The sequence below is a fragment of the Amblyomma maculatum genome, unplaced genomic scaffold (assembly GCF_055883805.1).
Source record: "Amblyomma maculatum isolate TAMU_Amacu unplaced genomic scaffold, ASM5588380v1 scaffold_19, whole genome shotgun sequence".
Classification (NCBI taxonomy): Eukaryota; Metazoa; Arthropoda; class Arachnida; order Ixodida; family Ixodidae; genus Amblyomma; species Amblyomma maculatum.
Window position 1 is genome coordinate 5,824,576 of NW_028146744.1, and position 23,508 is coordinate 5,848,083.

The window sequence follows — 23,508 nt, forward strand, 5'->3', positions numbered from 1 at the left end:
CCTCACTGCGCATGTTTGAGCTAAATACATAGGGAGGGTGCGTGATTTTCTAGTAATATATTCACCAAGCCAAAAAATAAAAAATATTATTATTGCCATCTAGCAACTCACCGACAATATATGCATCGTAGGCATGGCACGCTTTCTCGTCATAGGCGTATCTCTCATGTGGTAAATCGGTGGTGCCCATCTTGATTGTGTTTAACGTCGCGTTCTATGTTCACACACTGAACAAAATTGGCACTTCAGATTCAAATGCAAAGTGGCAGCTGACGCCAGTATTCTTCAGACATCGAGCAGTCAAGAGACAACGCCGACATAACGCACTTGACAGGAAAGCTGATGCTGTCAACGTCGCCTTCTTTCTTCTACAGCAGTGTACTCTTCTTCAGAGCAAGAATGGACGAACACAGAGCAGAAGACAACGCGAGAGAAATAACTATCAACTGGTTTATGTCTGTCTACTAGCTGGATTTATATAGAAAGTCAGATAACGTCAAACAGAAGGGAAGCGCCGGCTGTCTTTGGCAGACAGATCTTTAGATCTGAATGATTTTTATCAACTCTTTAGAACTTTCATAGCAAAGTAATAAGGAAGGTAAGTAACAACAAAGAAAAAGAAGCGTCAGGCAACAGCATTTGACTAGTGAACCAGGCACCAACAAAAGGCGGTTAGCCAGTTTTTTTCTTTATAAATATATCTAAAATAAAAAATAAAATGAAATAAAATTTGGGGATACACTTGCACAGCGTTACGTGCGAAACTATTTTCGGGAACTCACTGCATTAAATTTGGAGCATGATCCCTTAAATGGGCATTAAGGAAGCGCTCGTGTGCCCGATATAGCATTTTCCTAAGAAAGGAGGATCGCATATACGACTCCCAAGGCACATCTCATAAATGCTCCATCGTGTTGCTTTTTTGCAACCGCTCTCATCCCCACCATGGCTGTGTGTGGGGGGGCACCGCATAGGCAACTTATTTGGCGTAGACAACAGAAGCCTGCTGGCCACTTTTTTGATTTTATGAGAGGTGCCATGAACTTGAGTTATCACCCATGGTTTGGCCTTCGCCCATTTAGGAGCAGCTTGTGAGGACCGAAGCTTGTTTAGGCGGGTCTCAGCGACTGCAATGGGATCCGAGCAGCGGTAGCCTGTGCCCAGACGACTACGTACCTGGTGGTCGTAGCTATCGGGACGATTTACGTAGCGCCCATACCAAACAGTCTTGGAATGGGACGAGTCATGGGGCAAGAGGTCTTTTTTCGCAAGCTGTAAATACACCATGCATGTGTGTCCCGTTGTTACCTTCTGCCTGTGGTCTAAAAAGCCAATCTCGTCATTATATTGGAGTTCATGTGTAAAAGATAGGCATTTACCACTCTCAGTAAACTTGTGTAACAATAGTTGAACTAAATTTTCAAAGATAAATTCATTAACCCTTTTAAAGAACTTTATATTTCATAGTTCTTAACATTTATTTGATTAATGGAATAACATAAGCCCTAAAGATCAACAACAAACCACATTCTGACCGCTGTTTATTCTGGAGAAATTGAAACTTCTCCGAACTCCTTAGTCAGAAGAGGATCGCCTATATTGATCAACCTGTGCTTATTCAGCAGAAACTGGCTGACACATCACTACCAAAGCAATTCTCACAAACAAATGTTCGATTACGAATACCAGGTTTATACAACTTAGCAGTAAAAACCGTTCAGAAATTTCCTCTTCAGTTAGCAATATGATAAGCTAGCTTGGTCAAGTTGAACACTGTGCAAAAGTCCATAAATTTAGTTTCAACACAGACATCGCCTTTCCTCACGCGGGCGGACAAACATTTCAACGGCTTGGAAGGCTTTTTCTTTGCAAGCACATTACTTCATTGAGCCAAAGCCTCCATGTTTTTTCGCTTGTATTCGAAGATTGTGATTTTTGAATTACGATATCACTTAAAATAATGGATAGAATGACAACCCTATCGCAAAAACCAGTGCCTCCCAGGGTCTTCTAGTGCGAAACCAGTAATATTCTCGCGTTTTGCACTGGATCTGCTGGACACGCTGGAGGTCTGCGATATTCACTGGAGCAGTAACGGGAAGACACTGGTTGCACTGGTACGATGGGAGAAAAACGCTGGGATTAGCTTTTTGACGCTGGGTGTGTCACTGGCACCCGCGATGCACTGGGAGAAGCGCTGTAAATGCGCTGGGGCCGCACTGGTCCCAGTGCCCCAGTACAGCCGGTGCGGCCTGCGGCGTCAGCCGGAGTAGCATCCCTCAGGGGCTAACATGGCAACAGCGTACTCGCAATCGACCATCGGCGCGCATATGAAAAATATGGTTCAAGCAAGCGCTTTTTGCTGCGAAGTCGTTGCGCACGTGTAAGAAAACAAAGGCAGTACCTTTTCCTTTAGAGTTTCCATGTTTCGATAGGTCGTTTCGAGCGTTTCGAGAGAGACCACTGTTACGACCAAGCATCCGCAATTGCGCGCTCTATTGTTCGCCTGTGGGCATGGATAAGTTTTGTGAATATGTGGTGATGGTCCAATGGCTCTAAGTGAGCCTGTTTCCAGGAATCCTGTTTTGTAAGCATGTTTTGCTTTGTGGACAACCTGCAAATGCCAAATTGACCCTGTCAAGAGAACGTCTGGAAAAACACAAAGAAACGTCCCCCTGCGGGAAATAGCAGGAAGTGCTTTCTTTCTTTTGTCCACCCTTCCAGTCGAGAAGTGCTATCCTCCAGTGATGAATGCCTCCTATCCAAAGGAGACGACAGAGTGACATGTCCGCTGACGTGCAGGACAAGAAAGGAGCATGACTCATACGGCCATTAAGTGATTTCCCGGGAATGCAGGAAAGATTTGCAATTGTCGAAAAGGGACAATGTTGGGAGCCCTATGCGGCGCCACGTGCACTCGGGTTTCTGAGAAGTAAAACCCCTTGTCAGAACCAGCCTGTGGTTTCTTTGCTGAAGAATAGAAATGTACCTCCTCTCCTCGCCGTTCCCAAGCTTTTCCCGCCAACAAGTGATCACGCCCAACGAATGAATGCCGGACCAGTCAGTGCTTCAGACCATCAGTGCAGTGATGTGTTCGATTGGATGCCGATACCTGAGGGGCGTGCCCTGGATTTGGTTGGTCAGCATCTTCAGAGAGGGGCTGGACATAGGGGGGGTTTTAAGGACGCTGCAGAGCACGAAATGTCGCTCTGGGCCCTGGGTAAACGGCTCATCCAGTCGCTTCTCGCTATGAACTCTTAACGCTTGCCATTTTGCTGATGTACCCTTCTTTTTCATGTAAATAATCCTGTAAATAAGTTTTCCCAAAGTGCCAGTAAACCTGCTTGTACATATTTCACCAACTTCGAAGATTCAATCCTACTTCAACCCCGAGTCTCTGCACGCTACCAAGTGAAGGCCGGGTCGACATAGCCCCAGCGTCACGACAACTGGTGATCAGCGGTGGGATCTGAATCTACAAGCACAACGACTGGTGACCAGCGTTGGGATCTGAATCTACAAGCCACAACATCTGATGACTGGAGGTGGGATCTGGATCTACAAGCTACAACATCTGGTGATTCGAGGTGGATCAGAATCTACAAGCCACATCTTGTGATCGGAGGTGGCATCTCAAGCAACAAGCAGGCGCAACAATCGGCCAACAAGAGAGCAGCTCGGAACATCGATCGCATGTGTGGGTGAGTGCTTGGCTTTTCTTCTGATGTGGACCAGGTTCTAGAACAGGGTTAGATTTTAGAACTGGTAAAAAGTGTTGAAACGCCTTTAGGTTTGGTAGTTTGCACTGTTGTTTTGGAAGTAGCCGACACTCGGAGCGATCATGGACCTACAAAAGCTGCAGAAACCGGACCTGTTGCTATTGTGTGAGGAATTGGGAATTGATACAAGTGGTTTGGCACGAAAACCCTTGATTATAAAGGCAATCACTGATCTGGGAACCGATGATGAGGAGCTCAGTGAAGCATGGAACCTCATCGGGCAAAAAAAGGAACAGCTCGGACAGCAGAAAGAGGAAAGGGAGCGCGAACGTCAGAGGGAAAAAGAGGAAAGAGAGCGTGAACTTGAGAGGGAAAAAGAGGAAAGGGAGCACGAACGTGAGAAGCTTGAAAGAGAAGCAAAAAAGCTGGACCAAGAAATTGAGCTCCGGAAATTAGAACTAGAGTTGAGCAAGAGGTCGGGCGATTGTCCCCAGCTAGCGGTACCTCGTCTCAACAAGGAGGCAGATTTCAAGATGTCAAAGTACATGCAGCCATATGGGATATCAGGGGATATCGGTCTGTATCTGGCTAACTTTGAGCGAACCTGCGAAAAACTGTCCTTCCAGCGAGACACTTGGTCTCAGAGATTATTGACGGTTCTGCCCTGCGAGGCAGCGGAGGTTGTCGCGCGGCTAAGCAAGGAGGACGCGGACAACTACGAGAAGGTCAAAGCTTGCCTTCTGAGAAAGTATAGGCTTAGCGCCGAGGCGTTCAGACAACGTTTTCGGAACGCTACTAAGTCCAGGGACGAGAGTTACCCTGAATTCCTGTACAATTTAAGAGTAAATTTAGGCGAGTGGCTAAAGAGCACTGATTCCTACAGTGATAGGGACGCTGTAGTCGAGCGAATTCTTTTGGAGCAGTTTTATAGCTGCCTCCCAGACAAAGAAAGAAATTGGTTACAGGACCGAGGCGACATTAAGTCGGCAACTGAAGCTGCCGAAGTCATTGAGGAGTACGCTTCGCGCCGACAATTCAGCAACCCAGCAGTGGATAGGCTCCGCAATCCCACGTTCAGTGTAAATAACCGTCAGAAAAGGCACTTTGCTAGATTTGCAAACGAAGAAAGGAAGGCTTCTTCAGGCAAACGCCCTAGAAAGGACGGCAGTGAGAAAAGTGGGGAAGTGACCAACGCGCAGAACACAAAGAAAAAGCTTGAGGCTAGGAAGCCGCTCACATGCTTTAGGTGTAATGAGCAGGGTCACATTGCCGTCAACTGCCGGAAAGAAAAGATTGCTTTCTCGTATGTCAGTGACTGCGATGAAAATATGCAGCTTTTAGAACCCTACCTGCATGACCTAGTAGTCAACGGGAAGCCTTGCAAGGTACTGCGCGATTCGGCCGCAACGATGGATGTTGTCCATCCGGCGTATGTGTCGCCTTCCGACTATACCGGGCAGTGTGCATGGATTCGCCAGGTAGTGGAGGAACAGAGTGTGTGCTTGCCAATCGCGAACGTGGTCGTCGAGGGCCCTTTCGGCGAATTAACAACCGAGGCTGCCGTTTCAGGAAAGCTTCCTAAGTGCTATCCGTATTTGTTCTCCAACAAATCGGACATGCTGCTGCGAAAGAGGGGCATCCTTTTCGGAGACAGAGTTGTGCAAGCATTAACACGTTCAAAGGCGCGAGAACTAGCTACACTGCTAATTCCAGAAAAATCCACCGCGGAGGAAACGACAGCTAAAACAGTGGTCGATGCGGAAGACAGTGGGTCAGAAAACTTTGAGAGCAAGGCATCTCAAATAAGTCAACTTGAAAGTGAGCTTGATGAGACGCGGAATGAGGACGTCCTTGGGAGTAACCTCTTGCCGCCAGCGTCTAGTAATCTAACGAGACTTTTAAGTGAAAACCGAGAGGACTTAGCTATGGAGCAAACCGTGGTAAATCTAACGTTAAACCTTCCCGAGGAGATGGGGGATAACTTGATTTGCCTCAGCGGAAAAGGAAGCAACGCTCAGGAGCTTCTCAAAAAGACGGAGCAGAGAGGAGAACTAAAGAAATCCCAGCTGTCCGATCTGGGCGAGATAATAACAGAGTTTGAGGCCTGCTTCGTGGACAGGCCAGGCAGAACTGATTTGACTGAGCACGATATTGAGCTGACTTCAGACGTGCCAGTGCGATCAAGGTGCTACCGATTTTCTCCAAGGCAAAGAGAAATTCTGGATAGGGAAGTAACTCGCATGCTGGAATTGGGAGTAATAAAACCCTCGGAAAGCGATTATGCTTCGCCTATGATCTTAGTAGAAGCTCCAGGTAAAGACCCTAGGCCTGTGGTAGACTACCGAAAGCTAAATTCTCTCACCAGGGATCAAGTGTATCCTATTCCGAATATTGAGGAGAGAGTAGAACAGGTCAGTAGAGCGGCATATGTGACTACGCTGGACCTTACTCGAGGATACTGGCAAGTACCGCTCACTGAACGCGCCAGCAGATACGCGGCTTTCGTCACTCCGACGGGCAGCTACCAGCCAACAATGATGAGTTTCGGGCTCAAAAATGCTCCATTTTGTTTTTCCCGACTCATGGATAGGGTTTTAAAGGGGTGTGAAACATTCGCGGTGCCTTATTTAGACGACATTGCGGTTTTTTCCGACTCATGGGCGGACCATATGGTACATCTAAGAGCTGTACTGAGCCTTTTGCGTCAAGCTGGACTAACCGTAAAGGCCGAGAAATGTTGCCTGGCAAGGGCGACCGTGGACTACTTGGGTCACAATGTAGGTCAGGGTTTCAGGAAACCCAGCGAGATTAAGATTTCTGCGGTAGCAGACTATCCGCGGCCGAGCACGAAGACGGAAATTCGAGCATTCCTGGGTCTGACGGGATACTACAATCACTACATCCCTAACTATTCAGCTTTGGCTAGCCCTCTGACCGACGCTCTCCGCAAGACAGAACCGACAAATGTAGTCTGGGACGAACAAAAGGAAGCCTCCTTCGTAAACCTGAAGGCTGTGCTGATTAGCCGTCCGGTATTGCGAGCTCCAGACTATGACCGAGAATTCACGGTCCAGTGTGATGCCAGTGATCGAGGGCTAGGTGCTGTTCTCTGCCAGAGAGATGACGACGGTAATGAGCACCCCGTGCTCTACTTGAGCAGAAAACTGAGTTCTAGAGAGAGGGCTTATTGCGCGTCAGAGAAAGAATGCGCTTGCATTGTATGGGCCATTCAAAAATTGCAGTGCTATCTTGGAGGGGCCAAATTCACCGTAGAGACGGACCATTGTCCCCTAGCTTGGCTGCAAACTGCGACATCGAAGAACAGTCGCCTTCTTAGGTGGAGCTTGATTTTACAGCAGTACAATTTTGAAATAAGATACAAAAAAGGGAAGTTAAATGGGAATGCGGACGCGCTTAGCCGCTCTTTCTAAGCGGTCCGAGATGTTCCTCACCATGTATCCAAATTGATAATCAGGTTTTTTTTTTTTTTTTTTTTTTTTTTTCGTGCGCTTGTATATGTGTGACTATGTAAAGCAGCACGTTTGGTTTTCTAGGAATACGTAGGTCCTAACGTCTTGAGTGTGGGCTTTTCTCGAACAACAATGGCAGTTTTCTTTTGACCTGGTCTCTTCAGACGGGAGCCGAGTGCTTGCTTCGACATGTGGTTGAGTTTCAGACAGCTCGAGCAATTTGGCCTACAACAATCAAGACAACGCGACAAGCAACAGCGAGCTTCAAGCGTTCACGTGCAGGCCATTAAGTCGTCTCTTCATGCAGCAGCTGGGACTGCTGCCCTCCGAGACTCTTCTGGCGGGGGAGGAGGCTGTTACGACCAAGCATCCGCAATTGCGCGCTCTATTGTTCGCCTGTGGGCATGGATAAGTTTTGTGAATATGTGGTGATGGTCCAATGGCTCTAAGTGAGCCTGTTTCCAGGAATCCTGTTTTGTAAGCATGTTTTGCTTTGTGGACAACCTGCAAATGCCAAATTGACCCTGTCAAGAGAACGTCTGGAAAAACACAAAGAAACGTCCCCCTGCGGGAAATAGCAGGAAGTGCTTTCTTTCTTTTGTCCACCCTTCCAGTCGAGAAGTGCTATCCTCCAGTGATGAATGCCTCCTATCCAAAGGAGACGACAGAGTGACATGTCCGCTGACGTGCAGGACAAGAAAGGAGCATGACTCATACGGCCATTAAGTGATTTCCCGGGAATGCAGGAAAGATTTGCAATTGTCGAAAAGGGACAATGTTGGGAGCCCTATGCGGCGCCACGTGCACTCGGGTTTCTGAGAAGTAAAACCCCTTGTCAGAACCAGCCTGTGGTTTCTTTGCTGAAGAATAGAAATGTACCTCCTCTCCTCGCCGTTCCCAAGCTTTTCCCGCCAACAAGTGATCACGCCCAACGAATGAATGCCGGACCAGTCAGTGCTTCAGACCATCAGTGCAGTGATGTGTTCGATTGGATGCCGATACCTGAGGGGCGTGCCCTGGATTTGGTTGGTCAGCATCTTCAGAGAGGGGCTGGACATAGGGGGGGTTTTAAGGACGCTGCAGAGCACGAAATGTCGCTCTGGGCCCTGGGTAAACGGCTCATCCAGTCGCTTCTCGCTATGAACTCTTAACGCTTGCCATTTTGCTGATGTACCCTTCTTTTTCATGTAAATAATCCTGTAAATAAGTTTTCCCAAAGTGCCAGTAAACCTGCTTGTACATATTTCACCAACTTCGAAGATTCAATCCTACTTCAACCCCGAGTCTCTGCACGCTACCAAGTGAAGGCCGGGTCGACATAGCCCCAGCGTCACGACACCACTACCGCCGCGCCTCTGATATCGCATGACGCACTGACGAATAACGCAAAACTAAAACTGGAAATAAATAATGTGGGCTACCAAGCATAACAAACCTCACAACTGATGTTAAGGGCGCTCTAACACAATGATTACTGCCAAAATGTTCAATGCGGGCTGAATCGCAGGCGAGCGTAGCCTGCACTACGACCCAGTATAAACAGCAGAAATAAAAAATAAAACGAGGAAGACAGTCGCTTACCGAGCGATGGGCTCATGAAAGAAAAACAACAACATACAGCGCTTGTAATGCATAATATTTTGCGTGTTTCTCAAGCTTGTGCGCTTCTTCTTACTCTGCGTATAAAGCAGCCGAGCCCTCGGTCATCGCAATGCTTTCCGAGATGTTTACATGTAAATAGGGTTTAGTTAAGTGCAAAAAAGTGTCGTCGCTGCTGCGCTTGCCGGTATTGAAGCTTGGTCGCACTTTTTTCCTTGAAGGTTTGTACTAAAGCTTGGTGTTCAGCGAAAATTACGCCCATGGTAACAGAGCCCCACCGAAGAGCCGGCGTTGGTAAATGTGCCAGCGATGTCAAACCCCACATGTTCAAATGATTCCAGTGCACAAAATAGCGCGCATAGGCACCCAGAATATTAGTAACAAGTCGTGAGAACAGGCAGCAAGCTCCAGTGATCAAGAAGGTGGAATTGTTAGAGCGGCAGCAATGGCCTGTAGACTGCGCAACATGAAGTCCCAAGCTTATAAATGTGGGTCATGACATAAAATGCAGAAATGTTTCAAAAAATTCTGGTTCTCGGCGTGTTTGGGTGGTTAGCGTGGTTAGCGTGGTAAGCTATGCATTGAATAGGTGCCTAGGGACCGAGTTCAAAGTGCGCTTGGTGCACTCTTTTTTTTTTTACTTTTTTAGGACTTTTGTATGTACCGAACTTGCTTCGTTACTTTTTACTGTTTAATTTTTATCCCACGCCTTTTTTTCTCCAGTGCGGAGCATCCCAGTTTCCAGCGTCATACTGGGACCATAATCAGGTATGTCGTTGGGGCGCTAGGACCCAGTGGCACTGGTTTTTGCAATAGGGAATTGGCAGTTTTTGACGGTCACTTAACGATAGTAGCTTTCTTTTTCTAGTCTTCTCTGCTTTTATTTTATGCGCTGCCTTTGTTAAAGGAATGAGTCACCAACTAGTGAAATATATACAGTTAGACGACGGCGCACTGTTCGCAAAATTTACAAAAAAGAACTTTATTGAACATCTCATCTCCAATGTGATATCTTCATGCCCACAGCATTTTTCAGGTTTATGCTTGTATGTTCTGGTAGAAGGCGTTCATTTTGGCGGCTCTGTTTTTATGAAAAGGGGCTGCTACCGAGTGCATGAATGTTAAGTTACTGCAAGAAATAGAGCGGACCCAAGAACACGAGACACGTGCAATTGCACACGCTCGTATCTTTTTTTGTCCACCTGTAATCGATATGCCGAGCTAACAATCTCAAATCTATTCACACAACCACCGTCGCACAAGCAAACTGGAACGCCATTCCGGGGCCACCAGCGGTGCAGTACAACTTTCCGGCTCCACGCCTTCAGTAGAGAGAACGGTATACCCACTCATTTTTCCGACCTCTTTTTGATGCGATCGATGTGGGCGGCGATAAGGACGCAGGCGGTAAACCCTGCCGGAGGAACTGTTCGTTTATCGGCTCACATCAATTGCCTGCGGCCAGCTGGAGAGTGCCAAGTTTTAGGGCTTCAGAACAGAAGGCGTTTTCGGCATTTGCGGAGCTGACCTCGCAAAGAGCAGGCAACATTCTGCGGAATGCTGAAAGAGGCAAGAGTGATTCACAGTTTTCTCAAATGCGAAATTTGGCTATGATTGAATGTGGTAAAAAAATTTAGCCAAACAAGGCCATTTTATAGAGGGCATCATCATTCCAACTAACAACAAAAAAAAGTCCGTCAAAGAGGGCGTGTGTCGGTGTGCTTCCTACACATGCGTCGCTCACGTTGAGCTGGTTTGTCACACAATCTCTTCAGTGGTCGCTTTAGGGATGAACAACAACCGATCTTTTCGTGTTGTGCTGTTTCCACAAATATGTTCTGCATACTACATCACTCGAACCAGGTGGTGACGCTGATAAACTCACTTCGGAACTTGATTAAATTTATTGGGGATACTAAACCTATTAATTTGCCAATTTCTAGGGGCATCAGCTTGAAGGAGTGAAAGATATGGGAGTGAAGCACGAGAATGGACCGCACTGCAAAGCAATAAACGTGGAAATACAGATCATAATCGCTGTAAAAACTAGGGAATTTTAGTAATCACAAATACAATGGTTATACTAAACATACGTACGAGTAAAAACAAAACCGTACTTCTTTTTGAACCGTTTTGAACTAGCTGTTAGCTACATCTGTCTGAAATACTCGGAAGAGTGGGGCAGACGCTACGTGGTGTGAAACAGGGCATTTTATTATTCAGCTCCAAGTATCTTTTAAATGTGTAATCAATTCAAATTACCTTCTAGCTGCAATAACCCGCCATATGTAGACTGGAGCTCAAATAAGTTTGATGAAATTGGAATTTTTTTAAGTACAGAAAAAAAAGGTGACGTGGGCCTTGATGCATAGCATTAGTACCCAGACGAGAAAGCGCCACGTAATGCACGGCCCATTTGTACACACCCTGTAGCTTAACCAATCAGCATTCTGGGTTATATTAAAGGGGCGATGACAGGGTCGTTCGACGTATTGCCGTTTTATACTTCTATGAATAATATACAGGTCTACGATTCTACTCGCAAAGTTTTAGCGTCTAGCGCGCGGCGCATATAACAAAAAACGTGATAGAAATCGGAACCGGGAAGCTCCTCCCACCGAGAGCAACCGCCATCTTGGAATGCTCGAGTGACATCACAGAGTGTACACGGCGGAGCCTCGTCTGCAATGCAGGCTGCAAAAGCAAAGGACCCGTCTCTTTTTCTTTTGTGGACCATTGACACAGTAGTCGTCCCTCGTGCTTGATGAAGATGTTACCGCACGAAAGCGATGTAGAGCACGGCATCTTTTCTTCAGTATAAGGCACGGTAAGTGGGCTGCCTGGTTAGCTCGTTAGGGTTTCTTGGCTTATCGACGCACTGATCTGTCGCATATTACAAAGGCCACGACGCCAGCACGGCCAACGGTCGCCTATCGTCGTAGTGTAAAGTTCTGCGGCCCCGGGACGCCGACGGAACTGATTAGCGGACGGTCGCCCGATCTGTTTTGGTCCCATCGGAGGCCGGGCGAGAACTTGACACCCGATGAGTTAACGGCCTGAACGGCTGAGCTTGCCTGTACCTTAACATGTTAGAAAAAGCAGCTACACTTCATATCTTCACACTTCTCATCAGCGATGACATCGGCCAGAAATATTAGTCGGCTCCGAACTGCCAGCCCGTTCAGCGACGAGTAGGCCTAGCTCAAGCACGCGGAGATTGGGTCGAGTTTCGGTGATTACTGGGCGCGCATTCACAAGCTTTAGCGGTAGCATGTGGCTATCGAGTGTAGTTCTGGCAGTAGCGACCCCATATCGACGATTGCTTAAATCGTAAAGCGAGTGCACATTGAGCAGGAAGCGTCGATATGTTGATATGTGACCCTGTCTAGAGAGCGAAGCCATCAGCTGTCGGCGCGGCTTGTGCATGTGTATACCCGCCGCAGGCAGGGGATGCAACATCCACGGCGCTTCTTGCAGCGCATTTGTAGTTTTTAAACAAATAAAGGTGCAACTGATGCCAAAAGAAGTAAATAGTTTTGGTATTGCTAGCTCAGCTCGCATTTTTTGCCGTGCAAACGAGCAGCATACATCGTCATTGCAAAAGCTATGTAAACAAACATTCTGGGGGCACAGTCGTAATCCGCGAATCAGCGCATTCCTGCCGGAGTTTACGGTTCACACACTAAATACTGAATGGTGTATGCTTACGTTGAAGCAAACACGAGTCAATTGCTGGAGAAGCAGTACAAAAACGGAAGGTGAGGCTGGTGACAGCGTAGCAATCGCGCGCGCGGCTTCGGGGGAAGCGAGACAGAGACGGCGGTGACTGGGACGCTCTTGTTCGGTGCTGGCATGCAGTGAAGAGCACTCCAATCGCGTTGCGTTTTGCGATGACGGGACTGAAGCGGCGGCGACGGCACATTATTCTTTCGTGCGCTGGCTGTGGCCAGACTGAACATAAATTTGCAAAAATGCTTTACCAGCCGAACATAACTACGTCTGACTAACACGCGCACATAACAGCAAGTCAAGGGGTACCGCTTCGTTTGAAACTTTTGTCGGCTGCTCTAATGTCGCCAGGTATGCTCTCGTGTCAAGGTATGCTTGCCTGAGATTTACTATTTGTTTTTGTACTAAACGAGCGACGCCAATAGCTCAGTAATCAGGAACCTAACGCTAATTCGCCTTCCCTCTTTCGCGGCGCATTTACACGGGGGAAGGAAACATTGGACAAGTGGCTTTTTATATGCGGGAGCGCTTGTTGCTAAAACAAGCTAACTCTCATAACGTATGAATAATAACTTTCTACATGCCTAAATTATGCAGCAAGAGCCCATCGATTTCGGCCTCCTCGGCAATCTCTAGACGAAGCCCGGAACAAGTCCCAGGATCACTAAGGTCGCATATAATAGTGAAGGCTTCTCCAAGAAAAGGGAACATGTGAATAAAACTTTTTTTTTTTGGTGAAAAAAAAAAACTGAATGACTACCTTCCACGGCGTGCATGCTAGAGTGCAGCCGACACCCCGATTAGCAGACGACATGGCGATGACCTTGGGACGTCAGCGGCCAACGGTTGCCAGACTAGAAAGCTGATTACGATATTAATAATAAAAATAATTTTTAAACTATCTACTCCACTGAATGAGCTCAAACGTGTGAGGAGTGAAAACCAATAATCAGTTTATGCTCAAATTCTAACAGTCATGACCACTTTAGGTGTTTATAGGCGAATTTATTGTGTGATTATTAGTCTCGTAATTACGCAAAAGCTTTGCAGTGTTTATTTGTTAAGGCAAAACACCTGCAGAAAATGGCTTTATACTACAGCTTCTGGAAGTGGCAAAGACTCTAAAGGTTCGCCCATGGTTGCAAAATTGCGAGCATACTCGGCAATATGCCGAAAAACTTTATCGAAGAACTGAACCTCCACGCGACCGCTTGTCTTCAGCGCATAGGAGAAGCCCCGCTACTCGCCCGGCTTCGCGTAGAAGGCCCGCAACGCATCGACGCAGTAACTTCAGATGGTCGAGAGTACAAGGCACGCAACCGAATGTTGATTTCGGCGCCCCTTCGCGGACGCGGATGGAATGGAAATACTTTGCGCCGCACTTCGGGCCCGTACAAATTAATTCGACAGGAGGTGAACCGTAGTATGCACTGGTGGAATGTCTGGCTCTCCGAGGCGACGCGGGTAGATAAAAATGGCACACATTGTGCAGGTAAAGTCAAACAATGAGCGCTAATGGCCACATTGTTTCCATTGCCAAGAGTTGCTTCTGCAGTTTCCGCTTTTTTTTTTGTCATATATATTCTCATTCCAAATCTTCGGGCCCATACTTATCAACAGAAGAGAATGCCTTCGAGATTGGTGGCGTTATTTGCTCATGCCAGCGCCTTTACATGCGTTTGTTGGCAGTGCGACCGCTATTATTTCCACTAGTAGCAGCCACACATACCTACTTCTGGATTCTAAGAGGTTGTATTTCTTTCCATGCAATTCGATATTTTTTTTCAGCTTTCAATTTAGCGCCGCCGAGATCGTCAATGATTGTGTCCTGCGTTGACAACCGAACATGTTTCACGCTTTCGCCACGTGGTTCTTTAATTGTAGGCGCGTCCACTCCCCCCCCCCCCCCCCCCCTCCGACAAAAAAAAAAAAAAAAACTTTTATGAAACCTTTCGCTTCCTTTCGCACTCTGCATAACTGCCGTCACTGTCATCTGATAATAGTGTGCAAACTTCAGTAATATACGCATCTCTTTTATTACTCACGCAGAGAGTTGCACGTAGGTCAAAAACCAACACTGCGCAATACCGAAGGGCCTACTATAACAATCATTGTTTCGGTGCTTGCTCCAAAAGGCTATCCTTGCATTACCGCTATCGGAATGTCCTGAGCGTTGAAAATCGAAAATATTAATAACCGCCTGAAGTAAACGACAAGAAGGCTCAAGAGAGCATCCAGAAACGTTGATCCCATGTGCGATCGTCGCCTGCCAGCGATGTCACACTGCGGAAGTCCCATTAGGTACGTCTCGCTAAGGAAGCCCCACTAGGGAAGTCCCACTAGAGAAGTGGCGCGCCACAGAGCAGAAAAGAAAGTCTCGAGGAGAAGGCGGAGGAAGGGAGAAAAAAGAAAGACGAGCAGGTTAACCGGAAAAAAAGTCGGTTTGCTAAAGGAGAAAGAGAAAAGAGTAAAATGGAGAAAGAAGTCAATAAAATGACGAAATATGTAAACGCACCAAATAGGAAAACACATCAACGTTCTTTGCAGTTTACGCCGTGCATTCCTTTCGTCGACTTCGACGCGCATTAACAATGGAACGGGGCTACAAACACGATTCGTTCCGGCCTAAGATCAGAGCAAGTGTCGACCTACTTCTACTCGAACCGAATTGCTTTTGCGTGCAACACTGATTAGACGAAATAGCCATAAAAAATTATTTGAAGAAGTCGAAGCTCAAAAGACATTCAAAATGCATACTACCTTTGTCAGATGAACAGGTAGGGATCGAGAGTGTTCTGCTTCCTCCGGTGGCGAACTTTGCCACATTATTTGGCACATGTGAGACCCGTGTTTGAGTGATTTTTGCTCTTGCGCAGCATCGTGCATTATGGGTGCAAGAAACAAGGGCGGCAAACGACCATGGTTGTATCGTGTGCGTTGCCCACGCTAAGAACCACCGAATCTTATTTTCATAAGACCGCGTGCCAGCGGTCTTACAAAAGTAAGAACTGCAATTCTCTCCTTTCATTTGTTCACTCGGTTGATCGTTCGTTCGTTGCGACCCATAATGTCCAGAAACAGCGCACACGGCCTAGTGCCACGATTAAGGAACAATTCCCGCCAACACTGCTTCAGTGTTCGTGTTAAGAACGTTAGTTGTGGGAGAAAAGGAACCGCGACACAAACAGGACAAAGACGAGAAGCTGTCCACTTCTCGTCTTCGTCCTGTTTGTGTCGCGGTTCCCTTTCTCCCACAACTATGTCGAACCAATTTGCCCCCCCCCCCCCCCCCCTCCGCTTGTTGAAGAGCGTTAGCTACAGGACAAGGGCACCTCGATACCAGCGCCACCGTACAGGGTGGTGACATCCCTTGGCATGCTCTGTGCCGCCATCTTGGGGCAAGTCACTTCGTGCCGTTGCTGCGTAATGTCCGAAGCGGTTGTGTTGTGCGCCGCATGCTCGGCGATTGAACTGTTGTATAGCATTGTGTGCTGATTCGGCAGAAAAAGAAGCCAGATGTTCTACAGGATGAGAGACGGAGAAAAGCATGGGAGGCGAAAGTGAAGCGTGAAGACTGGACGGCGCATGACAACGCGAAGATCTGCGAGGTAAGCCAAAATACCTGTACAGCTTTTACTTATGAGCGAATATGTGCATACTGGTTCCGTAAAAAAGTCTAGCGCATACACAGACCACTAGAAAGGTGACAAACATACACACACAATCACTTGTCTATGTGCGCGTGTCGTCTTTCTTGCGGAGCTGTATCTGTTTTACTAAAGCGTTTGACAAGATATTTCTGTACTCACCGAACGCAGTTACCAAATTCTGTTTTGAATCACCCCGCCGGGGTGGCGCAGTGGTTACGGCGCTCGACTACTGTTCCCAAGGACGCGGGACCGAATCCCGGCCTCGGCGGCCGCTTTTCGATGGAGGCGAAAAGCAAGGCGCCCGTGTACTGTGCGATGTCAGTGCACGTTAAAGAACCCCAGGTGGTCGAAATTTCCGGAGTTCTCCACTACGGCGTCTCTCATAGCCTGAGTTGCTTTGGGACGTTAAACCCCACAAACCAAATCAAACCTGTTTTGAATCATATTATCTTGAGAGGTGTGCGAGCAGCATACCCTAGTGCAGGTAAAAGAATGCAATGCCGGAGCACGTAACCTTGTTTATGTGATGAAGCAAGCTCTCGACTTTGTTTCTTCTGGCGAAGGTGCGTTCAAAAACTTATCGCAACAAAACGACATCTGCCGTTTGAAGAGTCCAGTAAAATACCTTAAATGCCTTATCGAACAATCGGTTCCAATTCCAGTGGTTTATTGTGCGGAAACCCTAAAGCTGATGAACAGAATGAGTGGTTTGTGATGATGCGCCTGCACATTTACTTGAATTGGCTAAGTCTCGGATAATGGGTACGGCAGCAAAACTGTAGCTGCCGCCAACCTTGAAGGGCTCATGACAGCTAACAACTGAGAGTAAACTGATTACTGCATTTCACTCCTCATACGCTGAATTATGAATCCTCGAGATTTGAGCTCATTCTGTGCAGTAGATAGTTTAAAAATTAACTTTTATTATTATTATCTGAATCAGCTTTCTAGTCTGGCAACCACTGGCCGCGACGTCACAACGTCAACGCTGACGCCTCTATCTCGTCTGCTATTCGCGGCGCCGGCTGCACTCTTGCATGCAAGTCGTGGAGGGTGGTCAGTGAGGTTATTTTTTCGTCAGCAAAAATACTGTCACGGATGAACGGCTCAGAACACGGCTCAGAAAAACCCGGAATAGGCTGCGCGCGCCTCGCTTCCTCCGCTTCTTCTTCTGCTGCTTCTGCTGCTTCTCATTGCGCCGCTACGCGGCATAACAATATTTTATTCACACATTCTCTGTTCTTTGAGTAGCATTCACTATAATATGCGACCTTAGAGATCCTCGGACTTGTTTTGGGCTTCGTCTAAATTGCTGAGGAGGCCGAAATAGACGTGCTCATGGTGTATAATTCAGGCATGCAATGAGAAGCGTATTGTTCTTCAACAAGCGCTCCCGCATACAAAAAGGCACTTGTCCAATGTTTCCTTCTGCCATGTACATGTGCCGCGAAAGTGGGGAGGGGATAGCGTTATGTTCCTCATTGTTGAGCTATTGCCGCCGCTCTTTGGGTAAAAAATTAGGCGTAAATCTCAAAGAAGTATACCTTTACGTGAGAGCATACCTTGAGACATTAGAAGAGCAGCCAAAACTTTTGAGCGAATCGCTAACTCGTGACTTGCTGTTATATGCGCGGTTTAGTCAGACTGAAATACTTTCGGCTGGTAAAGCCTTTTTGCAAAACTATGTTCAGTCTGGCCACGGCCAGCGCACAAAAAAATGTGCCGCCTCCGCCGCTTCAGTCCCGTCATCGCAAAACCCAACGCTCTTCACTGCATGCCCGCACCGAACAAAAGCTTCCCAGTCGACACCGTCTCCGTCTTGCCTACCCCGCAGCCGCACGCGCGATTGCGACGGACTCACGATCCCTCACCTTCCGTTTTTCTAGTGCTTCTCCAGCCAATGACTCGTGAGTGCTTCAACGTAAGCATACAGCATTTAGTATTTAATGTGTGAACCCTAAACTCCCGCAGGAGTGCGCCGATTCGCGGATTACGACTGCGCCCCCAGCGTGTTTGTTTACATAGCTTTTGCAATGACTGGATGTATGCTGCTCGGTCGCACGTCATAAAATGCAAGCTGAGCTAGCAATACCAAAACTATCCACTTCTTTTCGCACCTTTATTTGTTCACAAACTGCATTGCAAGAAGCGCTGTGGATGCTACGTACGTCCCTTTCCCTGCCTGCGCTGGGTATACACAGAAGCGGCGCCGACAGCTGACGGCTGCGCTCGCAGGGTCACATATATATCGACGCTTCCCGCTCAGTGTGCATGCACTCACTTTGTGATGTAACCAGTAGCGATTTGTGGTCGCTACAGCCAGAACTACACTCGATGACCACATGCGACCGCTAAAGCTTGTGAATGCGCGCACCGGAATCGCCGAAACTCTGGTCCCGAACGCACGTATTCGAGCCAGGCGTACTCGTCGCTGAACGAGTCGGCAGTTCTGTGCCTACTAACATTTTTGGCCATGGTCATTGCTGATGACAAGAGGGAACATACAAAGTGCAGCTTTAAACAGAAAGGTGCAGTATAAACAGACAAGCGCAGGTGTTCAGGCGTTCACTCCAGTACCAGGTGTCAAGTTCTCGCTCCTGCTCCGATCCGACCAAAAGAGATCGGACGATCGTCCGCAGATCAGTTCTGTCGGCGTTACAGGGCCGATAACCTCACACTACGGTGATAGGCGACCGTTGGCCGGGCTGGTGTCATCGCCGATGTAATGCTAATGATCAGTGCGTCGATAAGCTAAGGAACCGTGCAGCCCACTTACTGTGAGCGTGCCTTATGCTGTAGAAAAGATTCCTTACTCTTTATCGCTTTCGTGCGGTAACGTCTTCATCAAGCACTTCTGCACGAAGGATGACGTGTCAATCGTCCCGAGAAAAAAAAAAAGACGTCCTTTGATATTGCAGCCTGCATTGCAGATGACGCTCTGCCGCGTACCCTCTGTGACCTCACACGAGCATTTCAAAATGGCGGTTGCTCTCGGTAGGAAGAGTTTCCGAATTCCGATTTATATCGCGTTTTTTTTCTAATATGCGACGTGTGCTAGGCACTAAAACTTTGCGAGTTGGATCACAGACCTGTATATTATTCACAGAAGTATAAAACGGCAATACATCAAACGACCCTGTCATCGCCCCTTTACAAGATATCTGCTGGTAAAGAGATGTCTCCTAGGCATGCATCCAAGGTCAGCTTTAAAGTCTTGATGAGGATTATTTTGAGATAAAATGCCATGTGCATCTGCGTGCGACATGTGTTAAAGATTTTAATCATCATCACTAATCCTTTTGTGCTTTGTCTTTTCTACGGTTTACGATGGGTAATTTCGATGCAGATAATTCTGTATATACGCGGCTGACTGAAACGTAGGCATGGTTGTTGATCTTTAGCAATAGACGCAACTGAAGCCCACTATATGTTATGCATTTCATAAACTCATTAATGTCCGACACCTTGAAATGCATTGCTTTATAAACAGTCAGTCGTCAAAATAACTGCATTGAACATCCGAGGCGGTGAAAGAGTAACTGCTTACCAAGTGCATTATGATAATTTTTTTCTGAGCACTATGCATGCTAGAAAACAGTAGTTGTTCCACATTTACTTTTTTAGCAACAAAACACTCAGGATTGCGAGTATATATGTAAAAACGTTATACATTTGAGCCTTCTGCGCAAGTGCGAGCTGAACAATAAACCCGGCCGACGCTTTATATCCCGCCGTATCTGCGGTCGCCCCAATATGGCGCCGTCGAAGGTGGTGTCTCTACCCTATACGGCGGCGCGCTACATTGAGGTCATAGAGTTAATAAAACTCGAGGCACCCTACTAGGGAGTAGAGTCACTCGAAAATTTTCAGAGTACCGCAGAGGTGCCCGCGGGCGCCATTTCGGTGAGTGTCCGCATTCGTAGGCTTTCAACGTGTTTTTAAACTCAGCAAAACGGGAAGGCTCTGGCACGCTTATTCATAACAGTGCCAACACTGATTGCGCGGTCGCTAACTTCAATACCGCAGTAAGCAATCGATGGGAAAAATAAGTGCGTGAGTGGATCGGCGAAAACTGCAGGTCGCCTGCTATTGCCAATCCCTTTGAAGCGACTTGTTTTCTACGCGCAGTGCTGGGGCGTTACAACATTATCAAATGACCGAGTGTGAAATGGCATGTTAGCAAAAGTCGCGCGAACGTGTGTGCATATTGGTAAGTCGTGGAGAATGCCGTCTGTCGGCGCCGCGGGTCCGGAGAAAGTAAAATACGGAGCGAGGTACGGATCACGCTCTGAAACGATCAATCGCTTTGTATAAGCAGCAGGTTCGCCGAGACGGCGTAAATAAAATAACATACAATTTAGTATCGCCGCCAAGAACGCCAAGCAAGCTTAATTTGTTGAAGCATATTGCTTTGCGCGAACTTAACTTGTTTTGCGGCGCCGTGATTAACCGCAGGAAAACTAAAGCACTGGTCTCGCCCATTTTCAGCGTCAAACAAACAAACAAAAAAAATATGGCTTACTATATCATCGCCATCACCGCGCGGTTGTGAATATTGTACCTTTCATTGTTTCGTGGTGTCGCCTGATGTTGTGTCATCGCCGTACGCCTTGTGCCGCCAACTTGCCAGAACCTCGCTCATTAACTTCTGTCAAAAATTGAAGTGACAGCATCGTACATTGATGGTTGACACACATTGTCCAGAAGTTGCCAGCTGCGAACACACAACAAATATGATTGGTTGGTTTAGTTTCTTAACATCCCGAAGCGACTCAGATTATGAAACACCGCAGTGGAGAGCTCCGGAAATTTCCACCACCTGGGTTTCTTTAACGTGCCACTAGAAATAAATAACTAATAAATCTGTGCATAAAGCTTTATGTACTCCCATGGACAAAAGTGGTATATTCCACGCGCTGCGAGAAAACTGCCCGCCAGATTTTTCCAACAGAGAAGGAGTTATTTCTGTGATGTGCATATATAACATACCCTCGTTCGTATACTTTCCGTCTAGTCTGAGGAATTGTGCGTGGCACATTTTTTTATACTGAAAAATTGCAATCCTTGGGATTCGCGTGGAATGTACCACTTTTGTCCACGACTCTATGTTTACATTAACGATAAAAATAAAAAAGGAAGAGGTGCGGGCGATCATCGATCCGCACACGCACACGCGCCCATACACGAGCAGAGTCTGTGATTTCGCATAACTGAATATAGATGTATCCGCTGCCCTCTGGCTAGATATTTACCTTACTGTGAGGGTAGCTTTTGCCAAATTCCGCAAGTAAAACTGATGCTGCATGTTCCTGTGCTGGAAGGTAAACACATATATTGCGTTGGAAGGTAAACACATGCTGCGATCAGGCGCACCATGTTCACGTTGAGTATTTCCTACGCTTATTTCGCGGCTAAACGAAAATAATTTGAAACCAATGAACCAGCGTATCTCGCACAAGAGGGTGTTCCTTGGTGGCACAAATTTTCGCCGTTCGGTTCTGTGAATCCACAATGACCACCAATGCAGATCAGGGTATGTTGCTCGACGAGTTGGTTATTCATTGTCAGAGAAATAACGCTAGCAGACGTGTGTGTCCTCCTCCTCCTCCTTGTCCCTCGTCTGCTAGCGTTCATTCTCTGACAATGCAGATCACTTTTTTCGTTCAGGCACAGAGAACACACCTTTCTTAACTCAGGCCTGGTGCTGCACCCAAAAGCACAACATAATCTGTCGCGTGTACACTGCGAGAAACAATCGAAAAAAGAGGAACTGCAGCACACGATACGTATTCCGCGCGTCCGCTTGGAAGGGATATGGCGACACGAGGTCAGGTGACGTGCATCAGCCAGTAGGCAAGCCGGCGGCGCGCGGAAAACGAATGCGGTACTCTGAAATTTTTCCAGTGACTCTACTAGAGAACTTCAAGCAGCGCCATCTACTTCATGGATTTTGCTCTACCTTATTGAAAAAACCGTATGAAAAATGTACGAGAAATGTGTGATAGCTGATTAATGTGTGTGATCTGTACGATATATATATACGATAAAGATGATATTTTTGTACGATCTCATACAAAATCGAATGATTTCTGTTTGAAATCATATAATTTGTCTGATATCGTAAGTCATACAACATTGTATGTCACCCGTCTCATTCAGTTCTGATACAACTGGCGTTAATATCATATGCCCTGTATGATGCTGAACATCCATCTCATTCGGGATCATTCAGTTGATGTATGAGGTCACAAGAATTGCGCGATATCCCATCATTCAAAATTATTCGCCGTGACTTTCGTATTACATTATACAAAATATTTTTTGTACACAACATAAGCAAGGTGTCACAGTGCTTTAGACATAAGGATACATTGACGAGCATAATAAGTGTAAAATGTATCACGAAGAGAAATTAGAAATGTAAATAACTTAACGGTTCGTTTCACAGCATTGGGCTTACATCTTTCAGGAACGAAATCAATTCAGAACGTTAGTATAAAAGAACACTGCACAATATATAGTTATTGTAATAATGAAACCACACACTCCATGCAATAAAATTAGGACAATTTACTAAAGGAACGATGGAGTGCAAATAAAAGTAACTTCTGTTAACCGTGCCAAACCATTGCTATAAACAGTGGTTTCACATGTGTTGATTGGTTTATACGGAGTTAAACCGCGGCTAACTTGTGTCGGGGACAAAAAGAAAACCGCCAGAGCCAAAGTAGGTACCCCGAGACGTACACTCGTGAGCAAAAGTGGTATACAACACTCAGCCGGTGGTAGAGCTTGAGAAAATGACAACTTTATTTAGTAGCAGCTATCTAAGACCGGGACAATAGTAGCAGTGCCCCATTTTGTCCACATTCATGTGCCAATGTCGCTCGTCCTTACGCTGGCACTATATCGAATTGCGATGCAATTTTCTCGAGCTCTGTCACTGCCCGAGTGTTGTACACCACTTTTGCTCACAACTGTACGTACTTGTTTCCGCGCGGTTTCGCTGCTCTCAAGGCCGGCCGAGCGGATTTTTTGAATTTATGTTCATGCGCGTGTGTCCAAGCGTGTGCATGCGTGTGGACGCGGCCGGACTTCTACGACATTCAAACCGGCAAGTGTGCCGCGAGCGGGCGCTGACAAGGCGACGAGAAGAAGGGAACCTGCTGCCGCGACTATACGAGACCCCACGCAGGTCGTACGCCTGCCGAGTACGAAGGAACTAAAAAAAGGCGATAAAGGAAGACCTGGAGGAAGGGGGGGCAAGGCCAAGCGGCGGCTCGGACAGTGGCTTGCGAGACGCCGAATAAAACGGTCGTCCACACGATTTTCTGTATAGTT